Below are 8,760 nucleotides of genomic sequence, written 5' to 3'. Positions count from 1 at the left end.
ACAAGGAAACATCCTCATTTTTTGACTGCTTATAATATATGTACTCTTCATTCGTCACAAATATTAAAATATTAAATATTTCTGCATGTGATGTTGGTGTTTCTGTTACAGTAACATACAATAAGGGGAGTAGAATTCCAACAGCAATGTTAGTTCTGTGTTTAAGAGATGCCATGCATAATTACAGTAATGTTGTTGTAAAACTCTTAATAACCTTTTTAGTACAATTTGGGCATAATGATTTGCCAGTAATTGTTTTTATCTTAATCAAACATGTGTCATTTTAAAACCTAATTTAGATAAAGGGATAAAGTGATTCTAAACAAGCATCTCATTAATTAGCTATGCAATATGCGCCTTTCACTAAACTATAACAAATACAATGTTAACTACATCAGAAGAAAACAAATTGATGTGCACATAAACTTACCGAGTGATAGGAATCAAATGAGGGAGCAATTGCTAATTAAAATAATCGTACATTAGTTGATTAACAGTCTGCTGCTTGCCTGCTAAACATTTTAAATAAGATCGTGTTAAGGAAGGTCCTGCCAAAAACATAGATATAAAAGAGAGGTTTCTTTGGATCAAGCGAAAGGCAAGTACGTTAGTAAAAGCACATTGCCATTTTAGATATTTTTAGGTTCAGTTATATTGAATGTCATATTAACGGATGTGTGTCAAAACATGCATGATGTTGAAAACAATGTCGTCATAAACACATTTCGGGAATTCAAGGGCTACAAACCTGCTATTTTATTTAACCCAGGCCTAAGTGGCCACATATAAATGGTCCCCAGATGTGCTGTGTCTAGAATTCTGTATTTGATGCAATGTTTATCTCTTGAAGACTCTTGAATAAAATATTATCTGATTATCTGAATTTGCAAACATTTATTTTCTGCTTATTGTCTTCCCTAAGATCATTTAAGGCAGTAAGGTGAAGCAAAAGACTGTTGAACAGATCAATGCAATTTTATCAGGATTTGTTTTATTGTTAAGATCCTGTTATACTTGTGAAATTGGATTTGTTCAGCAAGTCTTTCCTAAAGTTCCCTCGAGGAAAGCCTAAGAGAAAATACATTTTTATACATTCTGAAGACCGTGGCCTTTCAAAGAGTATCTGTGGTATTCAGGTCAAGTGGTTCAGCAGTTTAAGTTTGTACATGCTAGGTCACTGTGCACTTGCAATGTTGACACATTGTTAACACAAATAATTTCCTTTAGATGTTTCCCAAAGGTCCTGCAGATTGGTGATCCACATTTAGCCTGTCAGAAAGTTAATTTTTGCCATGCTGGTACTGTCGAAATTCAACATTAGGCTATTTTAAAATTATTATTATTATTATTATTATTTATTATTATTTATTATTATAATAATATTATAACATACTAACTTGATTATTTATACCCTGGATCAAATTATATCCTGACAGTTTGATTTATCATTACTCAAGTCGACAAAAAAAAAAAAAAAAAAAAGATTTTAAAAAATAAAAAAATAAATAAATAAATAAAATAATAATAATAATAATAATAATAATAATAATAATAATAATAATAATAATAATAATAATAATAATAATATATAGCGTGGAGCTGTTTCTAAGAGTCAAAGGGCTAAACTCTTTAATATCGATGCGTTTCTTTCTCTTCAACCAGCAAGACAACTAAACCCTAAGCCTATGTAGGGCGTCGGTGAGGGAGATGAGTTGATTGTCCTTCAGGTTATCAATTCGGCTGATCCTGTGACTATCCCTTAAACAGCAACGCCACCACTGCCCGAACTTCCTGATTCTATCGCGCCTCTTATTAGCCAAAATACCATGCATACAACCAAAACAGAAATGCATTTAATAAACTTAAATACTAATCATTCAGCTCGTGAATTACAACTAAAATGTATTACTTTTCTTGCTTATTCCTAAATATATATTTATTTCAGTTCTACTGTATTTACTCCTACAATAATAATAATAATAATAATATAGTTAAAATAGTCTTACTGAACACCCTGGAGTGGGTTACTGTGTGTACTGATAAATCATGTGCATGCATCAATAGACGGAATTGGGGTTGAATAACGTCTCATGGACGGCTTACAATTTAAAAAATGCATTGCCCCTAAAAATATATATGTGAATTTAAGTGTGGAAAAGCAGAAAACAAGAAGAAGTTATGTACAGGTGCACTTTTTACAGGCTATTTATGAGGCCCCAAACAGTGATTAATCCAACCCAACCCAATCCTGTGCATAAACAGGCCGAGACAAAAACCGCAAACAAACAACCTTCACTCTGGAAGTAAACATGAAATGAAATGAGAATTCAGGACGGAGAATCTAATTTAAATTTAAATTGCAACTGAACAGTAATGGATGATGAATCTGGCCAAAGACCTTGTCCATGGGTGCTGACAGCTATCTGCAATGCTGGCTGACTAGTGAATACACGAAGACATCATGTAGTCCTTTGCCACATATAGGAAGTGGCTCATATGGCTATCTCCCCCCAGAAGACAAACCCTCCAAAACATGACTGGATAAAATGAAGATGATGAATGGTTAACGCAACAACCGCAGTGGCGCAAAAAATAGTAAAATGATGAATGCCCCCACAGCACGAAATGCACTGAGAGAACCTGGCCTCTCCAGCCTGCCACGCACCCTGCAGAAACTATTATGAACCACTGGTATGAGGAAACCTTACCGAATCCATGGATTAGGGTAGCCCTTCCTCCAGGCTCTAAAGACTGCTGTCTCCCTGTTTGGCCTCGCCACGCGTGACTGAGAGGCCAAACAAAAGAAACTACATGAATGAAAGCCACAGAGTTTTTATAGCACTTGGATATGACAAGTTGATTAGTGAGCGGATTCTCCTCCCAGAAATACAAACAATTTTTCCAATCATCTGTGGTTTAATGGCTTATTATTTTGCCTGTCAGTATTAAGTACAATTACTATTTTACAGTACAAGGAAGGACATTAGGAAGATAAGAAGACCTCAAGTAGTTTGTTACTAGTTTTGCCACATTGCCATTATCATTAAGTTCAATAAAATCAGTTTGTCGTTCTCGTATCAGAACTCAATGAACAGTATTTTACATTTATTGAAAAAAAAATAAAATAAGACCACCATTATATGTGTTATTGCTTTCAAAATCTAAATGTTTTAGATGGTGATAAAAGGTAAAATAACAATACAGTACCTGTACCTTTTGCTGATGGCCAAATGCAATGTGCTCATATTTTAAATGAAAGGCTTTTACAAACCAGAAAAAGCATCAGCAAGGAATTGTAAACAGTAGTGCTAGGACCAGCAAACGGGTTTATTTTGTCAGTCATTTGAAGTTCAGGGATAGCTAGTCAGTTAAATGAATAAACAAGGCAACAATTTGTTAGGATGGAATAGTACCCTGCCTTGGAACACACACTGAATGTCTGCATCTCTCCCATAATGCTCTAGCCTGAGCCCAGACTGAAGCACACCTCATATTAGGCACTGCTATGATAATGTATTGTGTTTTTACATCAGACGGACATTATAATATATATATATATATATATATATTATATATATATATATATATATATATATATATATATATACACACACACACACACACACAGTATATTTTGGCTCATGAATGCATGTTTAATTCCTCATGAATGCCTGCTAGCAGACCAATGAACCTCTTTCTGAGGTCTGAGCTAGTGGCCACTGCACCGATCAGAATAAATGCAACAAATCACTTCCATGGTTATACCTGAAATGTTGTTTCATTTTTTATTATACACAGGATGTCATTTAAAGCACATTTGTACAGAGTTCAATATATAGCAATAAAACGTGCTTTTATTCATCCGAAAGAGATGCACATTGATTCGTTTTGGCCCTGTCACTTTTTAAGCAAAACACATGATTGACCAAGCTAACCACTGTTCACTTTTAATACACAATGCAAGGATGTCACAACATTTTCTACTGACAGCATATCTTGGCAACCTGTCATCAAAGGAACAGAAGCATCACTTATCATACAACAGTCTCCCTCACCTCTGTCTCACATTTTGCTCCACTAGGACATCTGTTATCTCTTCATAGTTTAAGGATTACCTCATTTAATTTAATAATGAGAAAAAAAACAGTATAGCATGAGGTGTCACTCACACAAGACTACTTTGAAAGATGCAGAGGATGACAAAAAAAGTTTAACTGGAAGGGGACCATCAAGTGTGCACATCTCTTGCATAACTGATACAATATGTTTTCTAAATCTTAATAAAGGCTTTGAATGTAATGTACAAATCCCAGACAATCAAATATAATTAGACAATCAGCTGGTAACACCCAGTTGTCATATATGAATGATCCATCAGTATTGTTCCCTGTCATCGCTTTGTCTGTTGTACGACAATCAGCACATACTGATAATGTTTTTATCTTGCACAAGTTAACTTGTAGTAATTATAGAGAAAGCTTATTATGAGAACAAAGCACTTGCTTGATAGAAGCAAATACAGCATGGTCATTGTTTTTGTTGAAGGGAGTAAAGGAAGATGAGCTGTTGTTGCCAGTTCATGATCACAATACTAAATTTTAGGATGTATTTTATTTTTAAATAGTGTAGTGTGTTTTGGATGAGCCTAAATGATTTTAGGTTACGGCTTCTCTGATATATCTGTCTCTTTCTTCTTTTGCTTAGCTATCGTCAGATCAGGATTTGAAGGCTATTCTTTCTGGCTGGTGGATAACAGGTATATTACAAAAGTTTATAGAAAATGTTGTTTCTCTCAACAGTTTAACCAGCATACTGTACAGCGATAATCTGTACACTTTGTGACAGGAAAACGTCTGTCACCTTGCCGGCCTGTCAAGGAATATATTTGCAAGACAGAAGGTGTTGTCCTTTCTTGAATTAGCAGTGGTTGAATTATTGTTGTATTGGTGACATCAGGTTGATTTATGTTAGCTGTTAAAGTTCACGGCAAATTGTTACAACTTACTAAGCATTGGTTTCACTAATATCAGATGGAAGCAATATAAAGAATAGATTAACTTAAGATCAATGTCAGGTTATATTACCTTCCAAGATTAAAGCGGTCTTTCTAGGTCTATCCAAAACTTTACACATGCATGTGGCAACAAAACTATTGTTTAGTTGGTGCAAGGAAGTCTGTATTGGATTTACAATAGTATTACCATGGTACTTAGTAATAGTACTTACCTTACAAAATGACAAAAGTCAACACATCCTAATGATATTTGTGGGATTGTATTAATATATTCCTGGAAAATACACCTGACAGTAAAATCCTACTGTTTTACTGTTCAATTGACTATTTTGGAAGCAGCATGTTGAAGAATATGTTAATGCTTATGGATTGGATATAATGTAATGAAAAGGAGTACCCTAGGTCATAATAATGTAAGCCATCATATTTTTATATAAAGAGCATCTGCATGGGTATTGTTTAAGCATCATTGCACTGCTATAATGTCAAGACTTTTAGTGTTTACTTGGTTTCAAGAAACTAAATTCCAATGTCAAAACTATATTGTCCAACAAAAAAATAATACTGACAGACCCTAGGGTGTTTGCACACACTCACATAGGGCTTCTGTTTTTCGGGGTTTATTAATTGTATTTTTCGGTGCTTATTTTTACCTATTTTTGAGTTTTATGTAAATCGTTTTTTTTCTGGGTTCTTTCGTTTTTCTTATGCTGTATAAAATTAGTATTTGTGGTTCCTTTTCAAAATACTTGAGTATTTTTTTTTCTGTCAATATATTTATAGTAGTAACTCAACAGTACTTGCACACTTAAGTTGTACCTTCTTTCCTTTGCTGTCTTCCACAACAAAATCCCTGTAGTCACGGGCACATTCTTCTGGGGGTTTTTGTGTGTAGGCATTTTTGTACATTTCGCCACCATTCTATTTTAATTCCTCCGTATCTTAACTATAACACATCTTTAAATCCCGCTAACATGTTTCCATCCTGATTGTAATCTCGTTTTAAATCTCATAAGCAGAGTCTCCAATAGAAATGAAGGAATGTGCTGTCACTCAGTAGTTGGAGTGGATTTAAAGTATTCAGAACAAATCAATGATAGATGCAAGTCAGGAAGGCAGTAGGTTTTATTTTTTAATGGTTAAAGGGTAAGTTCAAAGTGAATTGATTAACCATTTCCAATTTTTCCTGTGTTTTCCGGTGTTTATTGGCTATCCATGGATTTCATTTTTTTTGTATAGGGGTGTTGTAATGCTATGTTAAGGATTCACCACAATTTTTAAAAAGATTTGAATCACTAAAGCACAACCTTCCAGAGAATACAATTTTATTTTGCATGGATGTAAAATCCTTGTACCCAAGTGTCCCTCGTAAAGAAACTTTAGAAGCTTGTCAAAAAGCATTAGATAATAGACTAGATAAATCAATACCAACAGCAGAGTTGCTGAACACGATCAGCGTAGTTTTAGACAACAGTTATTTTACATTTGTTGATAAGAATTACAAACAAAACTACGGTACAGCAATAGAATGTAAATTAGGAATGTATTTTGCCAGTACATACATGGGGAAATGGGAAGAACAATTACTTAGAAAATCAGAAAGAGAACCTTTAGAATATATTTGGTTTGTAGATTATATTTTTGGGGTTTGGACAAATGGAGAAGAATTTCTTTTCCAGTTTCATAAAATGGCAAATGAAATACACAGTAATATTAAGGAGGACCTTCAATGGACAAGAAACAAAGTAGAATTTTTAGGTAGTGTAAACTTTTGCTCAGTATAGATAGTTTGGAAACACTTGCGGATTCTACAGTTCAATTCAATTCAGAAAAATTCAAAAAGGCCCCAGTTGTAGCACTCAAAAGAGAAGCTAAGTTAGGTGATATTTTTGTTCACAGTAAACATAAAAGAATAATTGGCAGAATAGATTCTACAAATACTTGCACTAGTAAATGTAAAGTTTGTAAATACATGGACAAAAGTAAAAATATAATTAAACATAAGAACAACACATGTCCACTAAATACTAATATCTACTGTAAAAATAGCAATGTTGTTCATGGAATAGCCTGTGAAAATTGTGTTGAAATAAAATATGTTGGAGAGACTGGAACAACTTCATATAAAGGAACTGAATGAACCAATAGTACAGCACTTCACCAGTCAAGGACATGACATAAATTATGTAAAGTTTGTAGTACTAGAACAGCTAAAATTAGACAATGAGACATATAGAAGAATAAAATTAAGTAAATGGATAAAGACTGAACACGATTATGTCAGCAGGACTCAACAGAAAAGAATGAACTAATTAATTCCAATAAATATATAAAAGTAATAATTAAATAAACAAAATTAATTCAAAAGTTGTGCATGCTGATGCCAAATCAAGGCTGATCCTCAGAGCCAGCATTGCATGATAATATAAATATAAGTTTATATAAAAAATGATAATGAGAATTAATATAGATTTAAAGATCTAAATAAAAATGATGTCACTATATAACACCATTACATCATTTAAGAATAAATCATGGATTTGAATATAAACGATAACAAGTTGTTAGTCATACACCTATAAATACCTCCAATGTTTTGATTCAAACACAGGCTCCCTTGAGAAAGATATGTACAACATATCGAAACGTTGGGCAGCTGGCTCTTTGAGCTATATATATATATATATATATATATATATATATATATATATATATATATATATATATATATACACACACACACACACACACTCAAAAACATATTGACAGTTAAACTCTGTAGGCATTGTCAGAGAAAAACATAACAAATACTACCACTTTTTCAAACCAAAATGTATTGGTCCTCTTTATATATAAGCTCTACTGTATATTCTCTCTCTTTAACAACAGTTGTTAATGAGTGGGTTGTTCTTTACCACTGACGTATGCTAGAACTGTTTCTAACCAGGCAGAACAAACTGTTGTAGAGAACTGTAGGTTGTGTTTTTGCTTTGCCGTTGTGTAATTTACCTTCATTGTTTTAAGGAACCGTGAGGCAAACCTAACTGCATACTGTACCTCTCAGTTTCATTTTTGTCTGCCCTACATTTTGTGACCCCCAAAGAAGCAAACTAAAACCTGTATCTGTTATCTATATGTCAAAGCTACAAATTGCAAAGTAGGAAAACAATTGATATACTTCATTTTGATTGTGAAGAGAGTAGATACCTGCAACCGTTCACATTTTAGGAGGATATCTCTAGGTATACGAAGGGACAAAAGCAGCTGTTTTTTCAGTTCTGTATTGTCAACAGAATTGAAAGGTGAGCTGTAAACACAGAAGTGTGAAGACAAGAAATTGAATGGGATTTGCTGCCCATGTTTCTGTTTCCTTCTCCACCAATTCCCATAAAATTGATTATATCTTAGGGCCACCAACTTGAACCGCAACAGTACATTTTTCATAGGCTTGCCTGGTGCACCATTGGAGACCAAATGGTGTAGGTAATCTCTCATCTTAGATCCCATCCATCATATCCACAAAAGGGAAAAAATGTGCATACTGTTCATCTCCACTTACACTTCCTCTCCTGTCTCCCTACTGTGTTGCTAGTGAAGGAGTCTGGTGAGGCACATGGCCCACTTTAGGCTTGATAACCAAACAAGCGTGTGCTAATTACCATTATGTTAGCGTCAAGAATCTTGTGGGTCTGGTAATTCAAGTTCCAAGCTTATCCAATCTGTTTATTGATTTTAGATGTGCTGAT

Source organism: Polyodon spathula, chromosome 17 (assembly GCF_017654505.1).
Source record: "Polyodon spathula isolate WHYD16114869_AA chromosome 17, ASM1765450v1, whole genome shotgun sequence".
Taxonomy (NCBI): domain Eukaryota; kingdom Metazoa; phylum Chordata; class Actinopteri; order Acipenseriformes; family Polyodontidae; genus Polyodon; species Polyodon spathula.
This window is presented reverse-complemented; position numbering follows the sequence as displayed.